Genomic DNA, 13,656 nt, shown 5'->3' on the forward strand with positions numbered 1-13,656 from the left:
CATAAATGACTAATAACTCATTTAAAAATGCATTATAAATCATTGATAAACAGTTATAAATGCTTGAATAAAAAGGATGAATTTATTGCAATATCTGTCAAACAGTGAGCCATTTTTAACTCACATGTTATAAATGCTAAATAAATATATTTATTAATACTTATTTCACTCAAAGCCAGATTCCTGATTTATTTCATGATGCAGCAAAAATTAACTTTTATAGCGAGTCTGAAGGGTGTTATTTATATTTTTCTCATTTATATCTCATAACTTATGAACCTTAATGTAAAGTGAACAGCTTTGCATAATTTATTAATGAGTTATAAACATTAATAATCTGTGAAAGTAGACCTTAATGTAACGTGAACACATGTGAACCATTTATTAATGAGTTATAAACGTTAATAACCTGTGAAAGTGAACCTTAATGTAAAGTGAACAGATGTGAACCATTTATTAATGAGTTACAAACGTTAATAATCTGTGAAAGTAGACCTTAATGTAAAGTGAACACATGTGAACCATGTATTAATGAGTTACAAACATTAATAACCTGTGAACGCGAACCGCAATGTAAAGTGAACACCTGTGAACCATTTATTAATTATTGATATTTCATCAAGACATGGTTGTGATTTTATGATTTTTTTCTGCCACAAAATAAAGTTTGGTAATTTCATGGTGATAAACAAAATATATCAGTTTATAATCATTGCTGTGGATAGGCATCGTGAACTTTTGCATCATGGGTAAGGTACAGAGTAGATTCTGGTAAGAAACATTGTACAAAAGTGACACGAGTCATGAGATATAAATGAGAAAACCATAAATACCACACCATTCAGTCTCACTATAAAAGTCAATTTTTGCTGCATCTAGAAATATATCAGGAATCTATTTTTGAGTGAAATTATTATTAACAAATATATTTATTAAGCATTTATAACATGTGAGTTAAAAATGGCTCACTATTTGGCAGGTATTGCATTAAAATCACCCTTTTTATTCATGCATTTATAACTGCTTATCATAGATTTATAATGCATTTGTAAATGAGTTATTAGTCATTTATGAACACCTTTATAAACACTTTATAAAGGGAACCTTAATGTAAAGTGTTACCAATTTTTGCCATTGTTCCCTGAGTTGTTCGTGTCATCTCTAAACAAGATCATCCCAGCATCTTCCATAACTCCAGCAGGAGGCGGAATCAGAAGGCAGATGGCCTTGAAAGAAAACAATCATAAGTGAGTCTTTATTACCTCAGCAGTTGAGCTGCATGCTTGACTTCGTTCAAGTTTGTGGTTGGTGTAATGTGGGTGACATTGTGCCCAAGCTGTGCTGTTTGAGTGCAGCCCCTTCACATTTCAAGTCAAGTGAAGAAGCTTACTCTCCCTTTTGGGATCAAGATGGGAGGCCTTTTTACCCCAGTTAAAGCTACTGATCCTCAAATGATAGTGACAAAGACAAGAAAAGCGTTGTGTGCTCGAGACTCTGGCTCCTGTGGGCTCTATTATATTGTGATGTGTCTATCTGAGAAGAACAAACCTCATAATTTTTTCTAGAGATCATTTTAATAACTACTTGTTTCTTTCCAAGCTGCAGTGCAGAGTGAAGTATGTCTAAGCCCTTTGTTCCCCTTTCGTGCGGAAGATTTGTAGTAATCATCGCTGAAGACATGTGCTGCATGGACATACTACAACCTTATCACAACCTCTGAAATGTTTCCTGTCTGGACATCTTATCTACATTGCTCAGGGAGGTAGGCTTCTATTATAAATCAGGGTAAAAAGCATACACATCAAAACGTCAAAGCCTTCCAGTGTTTTCTTTGGAGGTGTTTGTGTTACTGTGATTTTCAAAAGGGATAGAGAGGATTCATATCTATATTTGGATCTTCAGAATGCTCTTATAAATGTTCAGAGTACAGCACAAAACACAATTTTCCACTAGACCTATATGATTGAATAGAGAGGTGTCCAAAATAGATTGTGACATCAGGGAGACATAACTGTCTGAATAGAGGCAGAATGATCCATGACAGTGTGAACACTTAAAACCCATTAAGCACTGTGAGTGGTGATCCTCTCGTCACCATTTGTGCTGAATTATGTGTTACAAATTTCAGCAATATTTTAGGCTTGAGACATGAAATCCACTTGGAAAATATATACACAAACACATACAAAATACATAAACTATTGTTAAGGAGTTTGGGGTTGATAAGATTTCTAAATATGTGTGTAAGTCTATTATGCTCATCAAGGCTGCATTTATTTGATCAAATATACATTAAAATAGTAATATTGTGAAATATTATTACAATTTAATATAACTGTTATATATATATATATATATATGTATATATATATATATGTGTATATATATATATATATATATATATATATACATATATATATTTACCCTACCCAGTACCTAAACACCTAAACAACAACAACTACCTTGCTTACTATCAAAAAGCAGCAAATTAGGAGTTTATTGAGGGGAGACTCTTCATTAATAGTGAACATGTGTTCCCTGATTTAAAGTGTAACCATTATTTTGCATTATTATCAATTCTGAAAACAGTTTGCTGGCTAATAATATTAATATTATTGTATTTGTTTTTATTTTACCCTACCCAGTACCTAAACATAACTATTACAACAACTACCTTGCTTACTATCAAAAAGCAGCAAATTAGGAGTTTATTGAGGGGAGACTCTTCATTAATAGTGAACATGTGTTCCCTGATTTAAAGTGTAACCATTATTTTGCATTATTATCAATTCTGAAAACAGTTTGCTGGCTAATAATATTAATATTATTGTATTTGTTTTTATTATTTTATATATATATATATATATATATATATATATATATATATATATATATAGGACAGACTGTTGACTTACACAACCGAGGTGGTAATGTGGCCACTCAAAGTGAGGTGGGGTTACATGCCAGGTGTGCATTATTTTTAAATAATTCAATGGACCGGTGACAATTATTCCGCTTATACTATGTTTACCACACCTCAAGACATTGTTCAGATGTTGTATTTCAAGACATTCGTCAGGTTTTAGCCCTTAAAATGCTCTTGTGTTTACTGATTTCATCCAACACCATTGCTAATTCCAAAACACTATTTTAGACAACCTGGTCTCATGGCAAAAACGTACCCGAGGGCACATTTTCGCGAGACGCGAAATACGTACCAATAAGTACATATCACTGCAGTTTCCAAAAGAAATGAACACTAGAGGCAGTAAAACTCCGACACCTTTTATTCCTTTTCACACACATTTACAGAGTTTCGATTAATAAAGCATAATTTTCGCACAATTACTTGAAGAATATCATGTTATGTCTTCAAAACAATTTTAATATGCTGGGAGATTTGAAAACCGATGCTTTTGAACGTTAGCACCGCACATATCCAGATTCATATCAATGGGTTTTCATCGACGGTAGGTTTGTTCGGTAACTCACGGAGTACGGAGACGTACTTGAGAGGCGAGGAGCAATACGTACCTATATCAACGTAATAAAAACGTGCCAGGGTTCACGTATTGAACCCGTGTTTTAGCGCCACTCAGTGGACATGTCTCTTTGAAACTGCAGCGAAAGGTACGTAAAAACGGTGTTGCAGAAAAGTACCCAGAGGTACGTATTTTCATGAGACTGGGTTGATTTTAGACCTAGTAACTTGACTAGACTTGAGCCATTGATAGCAGACTAATTCAGTTAATAATGAAGTTATTAGAGAGTGAGAGAGAGAGAGATTAAGCGTGTGTGAATCAACTCTGTGAGTCTCTCAACAGTGTTCGACAGCGCCGTCTCTACTAGCAAAACTGTAAGTTCATCTGCTCCAACAACAGTGCCGTTATTACCTTGCTATGAGAAATGTTCTGTAGCTAATTGATAAACTATTTGACTGAAAAATCACCAGAACAGTGCTTACAACATGTTTCTGTGTGTGTATGTGTCCGTAGTATGTGTGTGTGTTTTTGTATGGGAGAGAGAGCGGGAGAAAGATAATATGTGCTTTCTGTACATAATAATACGTAATTTTGTGGCAAAAACTTGGAAATAATTTGTAATTTTTTTTCCTATTGTTTATTATATTTAATAGCTTATTCGATGTCATTGTGGGTGTTGGTTGTTTTGCTGTTGTAGGTTGTAAGGACCTTTGAAACAACTGAAATCATTTGGCAAAGTAATATGGACATGTAATGCGGTCAAGACCTGCCTGGAACTACTTTAGCTCTGCATTTCCCTGAAAATAACTGCACACCTTAGAACGTTCATCACCCAATCAGATTCAAGCATTCAACGGCCCCTTAGTGTGCAAATAAATGCGTAGGGTCTTTGTTATACTGCAATTAGGAATGAAATGACAGAATGCTGTGGATAATTAGACTTATTAGAGTTTTTTTCTGCTCTCTGTTCTGTGTGTTTGAGTGCTTTTTTAACTTTTTATGCTGGAGTTCCCAGACCCACTTTTGTTAGTGGCTAACAATTTAAGGGGCATGAGTGGCCATACAAGACCAAGTGAATTTCTGTCCTTGTGGCTGATATTTTCTAAAAGGACACTTTCAGAGTCTCGCTTTGGGGACTTTATTCTCAGTCTCTTTTTCTATTGCTCAATTCAGTGTGGCTAGATCAGTTGGGACTAGAAATGTGTATTTACATAGTGAGCCATTCCATTATGAGCATGAGCCTTTCAAGAAGCCTGCTGTATAACTCTGTTTCAGAGTTTAAGAATGGGGTTCAGTTTGTTACCAATAGTTTATTAGTTATCATGAACTAACAAGTAATACATCTTAATTTAATGAAACAATATCACTCCAGCAATGCTTACATTTTAGACAAGGTATTGCAGATTTCATGCATATTTTTTTTTCTCCACAAACATATAGTGTACTCGCTGAAGAAAAAAACCCTAGTGGTGTTGCTGAATGGATCCATATTTTTGGAGAAAAAAAAAATCAGTTGTGTGATTGATTCAGTAACTTACTTAAAAAGCTGAATGAATTGGTGTCAACTCAGTTCTCATTGAATGACTGAATAAATTAAGTTAATTTTATAAGTCATATGTCACCTACCCCTACCATATGTCACCTAATTTATTCAACTTAAATGGTTAAATGTAGAAATTAACATTAACCTAACTAACATGGACCAATAAAAAATATTGTTCATTGTATTATTTCAGCCTAAATTCCAAAATTGCCTAAATTAGAGAGCCAAATTCATCCATTTTTTCACTTTAGAACTAAAGACACTAAAGTAATCGATTCATTCACTGCTAATCTGTCTATTATAACTTACTTTCCATATCTCTTTCACAGACACATAAACAGCTTAAACTTTGTCTCATGAATTGAAATACCTAATGGGACAGCTGTGCACAGCTAAGATCTTGCTGTGTCATTTGATTCAAAAATTAAATTTCCAATGACCCAAAATAAATACTCATTGAAAATAGCATTTTTATTAAATAATTCAATGCTGCACCATAGAGGACAAATTTTGGGTAATTTTACAAGGGTAAGGAGGCAGAAGGAAACAATAATGTGTGCAAATACAAAACCCTGCTGCTCAATGAAAACCAATTTTACATCCTTGGACCAAAACAACAGCATTAATCTTCCACCTTTTTCAAATATTTTTTCCCCGATGATCACACTTCTTTGTGAGAATTTATAAGTTCATTATAGCTGCAAATAAATGGGCACTCTGGGTGGAAATGATCAAGTAATTTTTGCATTCATTAAAGAGCAGAGATGAGTTGTAAAATATTTCCTAACGGTCTATGTGAGCTTGCATAAGCAGTAGGGTTTTATTTTTCACATGCTCTTGCAATAATATGCAAATCAGAGCATTCTGACTGCACTCTCAGTTTTTACCTCTGTATAGTTTTGAAGAATAATCCTCTTCTCGTGTGGTTAGCTGTTAGTAAATAGACTTGGGGTTTTCTTTGTAAAATTAACTGATGGCAGCAGCCGATGCAAAACCTTTAGCAGAAATTCATTTCTTTCTCTGATATCACAATATCTTAAAAATTATTCTGGTGAATTGTTGCCACACACTCCTCCTTTACATGTCAAGTCCAATTCTAAATCCCATTCATTTGAGAAGTGGAATTATTTGTGTGTTATTATCTTTATTATTTTTTCCTCCTGATTTTTAAAATGCACTTGAAATCTCTCCTCCAGATCTCAGCATTCAGTCAACATCACATTGGCATAGGAACTATTCTGCCTTTCTGCATTTGGAATTACCCTCCACAGCAACATTCGTATGAAGGGTGCAGTGGGGATTGTGCATCGCAATGCAACGGCAGGCAGGAAAAATGGTGCAACCATTTTTGTCTCCCACGTGAACGTATTAATTTGTAGCCTGGACTGCTTCTCTCTTCCTCTGCCGGTGGCCCCTGGGTTTAGCAGAACTGGAGCCTCATCCCGGCCTCTGTGCACCTGATTCCTCTTCCTTTCCCCAAAGACCCCAGCGCCGTCCCCCATTTGTCATTGGTAAGCATGCCGACAATCCATGCTTCACGCGACGGGGGAAGGGGACCTGAAGCGAGCAAAACAAAAGGACAACAAAATCAGCATAATTCCTCTCAAAATGAAAACACATTCTTCACGAAGGGGGGTAAGATAATGCAGTTATCCTGGCAAAGACTGTCAGCGGCAGGATGATGAATATTGGGACGTAGACATGGAATGTGACACTGTTCCTCGAAAAACCTGTTTTACTCAAAAGATAAAGAGAAGCGTTTTAGAACCCAAGGCTTCCACCTTTCTTCTTGAAAGTGGCATTCAAAAACACTGTGGCTGTTGTAGATAATTGCCGTACATTACATTTGCAAAAATCCGGCGAGGAGGCTTTGGTGAAATCACGAAAAAGAGAGCGAAGTGGAGGACAGATTGCTGAGTGTGCAATCAAACTTTAGTGACAAATGATTATGCACTGTCATTATACATCCTTTGACTGCTCCGGTGTGCTACCCTCTTGTGGAGAGCAGTCGATGCGTTTTCCAAAGTGTTTTTAAATACCCACACTTAATATCCATGATGATGAATGGGTGGACTTACATATGGTGTTGGCGGGGTGGAGAGAAGCCTGATGAAATTACACTGCGAGCTGATTGATCAATGCAGAGCTGGCGTGCGGCCGGGGAACAGGTTATACTGATGAATGGAGATTTGTGTCAAAGGCCAATGTGGAGATTGTCAGGAGACCTGACCTTCACAACCATTCCAGAATCCCTGCGTGGGCTCAAACCCGTCCATCATTTCCAGGGTGAAATCTGTCTTGACTGGGAAAACTGGGAGAGGAGGGGGACTCAGTATGGCTCACTCAGATGAATATGCGTGTATTGGCATAACCATAATGATTTACAGCACCGTTGAGGTGTGGATGTGTGATCATTTCCTGCACATCATGAAAGGAATGACAGCACTAGCAACATAAATGAGAGGCTTTCACAGAGGAGTGAACTGCTTAATGTTGTTGAGCTGCTAGTTGTCATGACAATATCTAATCAGCACTGAAACATTGTAACCACTTAGGGGTTAAACGACTTCTGATTTTTTAAAGTAAACTTTTATGTGATGAAAGTCAAGTTGAAGTCGACTAGTCGCTGATGATGTCATTAATGAACAAATAAGTCTGGAGCTGTGATAAACACCTTGTGCACAGCTATGGCATATGTCACAGCGCTGCCCACATGGCTATTGCTCCTATAATAGCTAATTTTTATCAGTTATTTTGTCTTTGGGTCGTTACATTTCTCACAGATTTCTGCTCGTTCTAAATCAGATACAGATAAAGTAGCACAGTAAAGATTACATTCATATGAATGCATTAGTTACAGTGATTGTGTGTGTGAATTCTACCTGGCAGTGTCTCTCTACTAGTAGTGAAGCTGTGGGATTTAGTTATAAAGAAATATGCTTGAACTTTTCAGTTTCTAAGCTATTTTATTGAGAAATCACAGAACAGTGTTGTCAATACATTTCCGCACTGAATGAATTGCACGATGTATGAGTTACTGTCTGTAGCCTATGTGTGTGCGTTACAGTGCAGCAGCGCATTAGATTAGAACAGCGATTAATTTACCTGTACAATAAGCTGTTTAAAACGTGCATTCTCCTGTTCAATTTCGAGCATCCAGTAATATAATCACACGTCTTGTGGAGCGCTTTCAGAGTATGCAGTTATTTGTCAGTTGAACTGTTTGGAAACGGAGTGTAAATGAGGAAGTCCTTCAAAGATGTCTTATCCTGGTGCACCCTATATAGGACCAGCGACTAGTCGACATCAAGCTTAAAGGGTCATGGCAGAGCATTGAAGTCGACTAGTCGATTAGTCGGTGCAACCCCTATAACCAATAAGGAAGTGAAAATTCCAATACATTTCATATAATATATTTTCAAATCACATATAAATTAGATAATTTCTCTATAGGCTTTATTGATGCCATCTTTCGTTAACATTCAGAAACAGATTTTTTACAAGAAGCAAATAAGAGCATCAATCGAGTGTACTTGGTTTTGGAAGTGGCTGCCCTCTAGTTATTAAACACATTTGCACAAAGTCACACACTCCCAATAATCATGTACTGCTATTTTTATTAGATGTATATAACAAATTGGCAAGGGGACTCATTGTGCCCATCATGCAAAATTAACCTTTGAACCGTCAAAATGGTTTGCAGTCTAACCTTTCTCCTTCACTATTCAATGACCAAACCCTCCCCTCCAGCCCAGCCCTTGGCTCCACCTAACGGCTTCTGAACATCAATCTCTCAATAACATACTGAAATACTGTAGTCTCTTGTTATATGTGTGAGACTGTACGCTGTTACTCAGAACAACAGGAGTTTTAGATTTTCTTTATTTAATTAAGCGTTTATTGGTATTTTCGCCTAAATTTAACATACTCAAATTCAAATGTTTACCCTGCACACATACAATGGAGGAAATGAAAACAAATGGTTTCATTGTAAAGAAAACCCTTTGAACTACAAAATATGACTGTAATTCTTTATAAATAACATTACATACTTTTCAAATATTACTATAAACACAAAAAAACATAGGCGCTTTTGGAGATTTAAAAGTAATTATTTTTTTGAAAATCTGTAATTCAGGTTCTATTAGGCTCAACTCTCTGCAATTCACTTTGTTTGATGCCACTAGATGCCAAAAAGTACCAGAAAAAAGAATCTTTCAAATAACAGCTTCTAAACAGGAGTTACTACATTATTTGCGAAGCGAGTGAAAATGTCTATTTCTGCATCGAAATGTGTCATGGTGAGTTTCCTTTGCAAAAACAGGCTTTATAAAACACATTAACCCCACAATCCTATATTATTCTGTGCCATAAGCACTTTAATTGATTATTAATTGAATTATGTTTCATTTTTATGTTTTTCTAAGTAGTAATATACAAAATGGCACAAGCGAATTGGACCAAATTTCACATATTGTGTTATTCTACAATCAGTTGAACTATTTCAGGATGCACAAGACTGTGTACATTATAATATATATCTGGTCTATCACAATCTAAAATAGAATCCATATCCTCCATCTTTATATAATTCCATTTATGTGCATTCTGTATTGGGATACTGATTCACAGCATCTCTCACCTCATCAGTTGACTCACTCCTGTATCCTGAGCATCTCTCCATGACAACGGTCCAGAGCGGAGCTAATTTGCTATTCGGCAGCTAGCTGTAACATTCAGAGCGTCAAACAAACACATTTCAGTTCATCCACACACCACTGTAACAATACATGTATATTTACTGTATATTCATATTCATGTATATTCATAATCCATAATGTACTGTACTTTTCTGTCAATAAACAGTGTATCATAATGCTAGCTCTGCTATCAAGTTTATAAACAACCATTCTAATATAAAACACGCTCAAAAACACGCTCATATAGCCTTACCAGACGCGTGTTCATTCCTCTCCACGGCGCCGCGGAATGTTCTTCACAATATATAACTTGTAATGTGATTATCATAGATTGATATATTGCGAGCCGCGTTTGCAGTATCCATTCCGTGAGTGAATCTCGCCTTCAAAACATAAAAAAAAACTACAGAGCCCAAAGAACCCCGAGAGGAGCAGACCCGGATGCAAGACCCCCCTCTCCCCCTGAGTGACTCAGAGGTGTCAAATTTCACGGCTCTGAAATGGCCGCCGAGCTGACAGACTGTAGTCTACATCCCAATTGCAGTCCACAAGCGACCACAGATCTATAGAACATCAGACGCGCTGGCTGTGCACGCTTCTGATATAAAGAGCACCTGTTTCCAGACGAGCGTCTTTTTCTGAACCTGGACAAAACGCTGTATATCTCACCGATGGAAGCACGCAGAAACCTGGAAAAGGTCTTGTTTGAAAGAAGAGATCCTAATCTAAAAGATATTATAGAGTATATAGATATTTGTGGCTGTTTGCGGCTGACTGAAGCAGTGCTACGAGTATAAATGTAAATTCGCTCAGAGGTGACCAAATTTTACATCATTATTCTATCGAAGATCATTCGATCTGTGATTGTCACACAATGAAATAATCTACATCGTCAAATTCCTGAGAATGAGAGCTTTCTTGTGATATATGACTTGACTTTTTTGTGAAAAATATATAAAATACACATTCTTCATAAAAATTATTCGCAATGGTTAGGCGGAAATTCGTGTGTGGGACGAATACATTTCTAAGCTTAATTTTACTGCTTTATGAATATAAAAACCAAAAGGAATGGTATTCTTTGTAAAGAAGACACTCCAAGCTTTACCAAATAAGGAAGGCTATGTAAATGAAGCATAAACATTTTTTATATGATTTGGACCCGTATCCGGGTCCGCAGAGTTTAACTGGTTTTAATTGTGGTTTACATCATCTGGACTACATTTAACAGTATTTTAACAGTAAATTAGTGTTGTATGGTTTTTTTTCAACACACACACACACACTGCATGTACAGAAAGATGCTTACCATGTATATATGCATATTTGTTCATATACATTAAAAGGCGATATGTGTGGTAATGACTATTAACCTAGATTAATAAAAAATAGCTATTGCAATAACTAATGTTAACGAATTGAACTTTGTTTTAAATATATATTTTACACTATCAATTTATCCTGCAATTTCTCCAAATTATTTTACAGTTGAATCATATCCAAAGCTAGACTGCTCTGGATTGAAGTGTCCTCCATTTAATGGATCACACAAAGAGTTTAAACAGAAAAACAAACAAACAGACAAGAGCTGCATTTTGCATTTCCGAAAAGCATGTTCTAACATGTTTTCCCCCCTTTACAACTGCTAAGTCAAGCACAACCTGAATGTGATTGTTGTTGTCACTTAATACTTAACAAAAGCATGTACTCTGTTTTGTTTGGAGGTGCAGTTTGGAACCCTTTGAATTCTCAGTTGTCTCAGTTGTCTGCATGCTCAACCCTCTATACTCACCACTGTTGTTTTTTTATGAGGAGGTTTATTATTATGCCCATTGGAGAAATGCCTTTCCTAAAAAAAACACTTTAATCTTTCCTCTGGTGGCAGTGAGAGTTACTCATTTCCATTCAGAGTGGAACATTCCATCTGACCTGTGCTCAAGGAGAAATCTCTGAAAACCTTGCTTTTGAAGGCCTTGCTATTGGCAGGTGTTTATGTGTGTGTGGTGGTGAAGGAGAGAAAGACAGCTGTGCAGGCAACTGGACAGACAAACAAAAAAAGCACAGAATACTTTCAGTCCAAGACTGTAGATGTGTGCTTGAAGCAAAAGGGGCTACAATCACATACAAAAATAGAATAAAATAAAATAAATAAATACATAGTAACAAATAAAATATTTTTAGCATATTTTATTTAAGACAGTACACAGTCCATATGCAACATGCATATTGCAGGCCACCCAAAAAAAATTATTTGTAAAAAGCACTGATTTGTTCTGATAACGATACTAATAATAATAATAATAATAATATAATAATGTGTTAAAATGAACTGACCAATGAATAATCATATGGCACAAATAGTAACACTGCGTCTACACCAGATGCGCCGCGTCAAAAGCAAATGGAAATAGGCTAATTATAGCCAGTGATTCTGTCTACACTGGATGTGCCGTGACAAGTTACAGACAGTGAATGGATGCCCCATTCTATTTCTGACATCCACCACATTGCTGCACTACTTCCAAAAACAGGACTAATGGATTTGGGATGTTCACTCCAATGGTCTACATCCCAAATCCAATCCATGCCAAATGTCTATACAGTGTGTAGACAGAAAACATGCTGTAGCACTGTGTTTGCCCAAATCAGCCGAGTGAATGATTCAGTGACTCACTCTTAAAGAGTCACTTGATTTGTTCCTGAATGAATCAGTGTTTCAAAACAAATGAATTAATCTATGACTAACTCATAAAGACACTTTTCAAATGTGTGTATGAGTCAAATGAGTGTAGGGTCCATGAATAAATCCAGCAACTGATTTACACTGGCTGTAGAAGAGTGTAATAATGAGCAGGCATGAGGCATTGTTTTGAAAGTGATCACATAGACCATGTTACTGTTATTGAACATTGTTAAGACAAGTATAGAGTAAATACAAAACATGAATAAACAAACCATAGTATCATTGAGCTGATGTAATTTGCTGAAATGAAAATTGTCATATGAAAATACTTGATAATTCTGGGAAAAAAAACAACTCTTTGGGCATACATATAATCTGTTATCTGTAAGTGCCAGAAGCTATAATACACATCTATATTCACATGTTCCCTCTGAAAATAAGCCGATAAAGTAATTGGGCGTGAATGCAGCCCCACGAACAAGATCAACACTTGCAACTGCTGCAGTGTAAAAGTCTGTTTATGGAAGAGTGAAAGTATGTAAATTTAATCATAGCATTTCATATAATGGTATGCTTGAGGCACTGTAGTAATTTCTGCTTAGAATAGCAGTTGTACTGACAGCGAGAGGCACTGATTAAACCCCATTAAAGGAGTTTAAGAACATCGTGATAGTAAACTGCTCACATGACATTGATATCATCAAGAGCTTTGCCCATTAAGACTTCAAATAGGGCCTGGAAAATGGCATCTCTTTTTTTCTTAAGTGTTAGATCAGTGCAGAGTGGAGGGTTTGACTTTAATCTGTTCAGCAGAGGTGCTCTGATTTCATAATGATTAAACCTGTGCCAGTCGACCCTGCTTCTCTGTTCTGTGACCAGTGTTGCTTTATAGCTGTTACTTTGTGCATAAATCCTGCAAAGACATGCCTCTGGGGGACTACCCACCGTGCCCATAGCCTCTGCACATTTATTTTTCTCTCATTTGGGCTGATATTTCATCAGTACCTGCACAGTCAGCTCAGAATATATGCGTTTAGCTGTTTAATTATGTAGTTTTCCCATACACATAATGCACAGTATATGTCTGTTATATGATTAAATGAGGCCCACCCATACTCAACCTCATTCTCTTCTTTCCTCTTATTCTCAGTCACTAAGCTAATGCTAGTCTGTGTAATGTATATGGCCAGTATAGCCATTTGTTATGAGGGAAAATGTATGGTAAAATGCTCATTAAGGCAATTCAGT

The sequence above is a fragment of the Sinocyclocheilus grahami genome, unplaced genomic scaffold, assembly GCF_001515645.1.
Source record: "Sinocyclocheilus grahami isolate Dianchi unplaced genomic scaffold, SAMN03320097.WGS_v1.1 scaffold753.1, whole genome shotgun sequence".
NCBI lineage: Eukaryota > Metazoa > Chordata > Actinopteri > Cypriniformes > Cyprinidae > Sinocyclocheilus > Sinocyclocheilus grahami.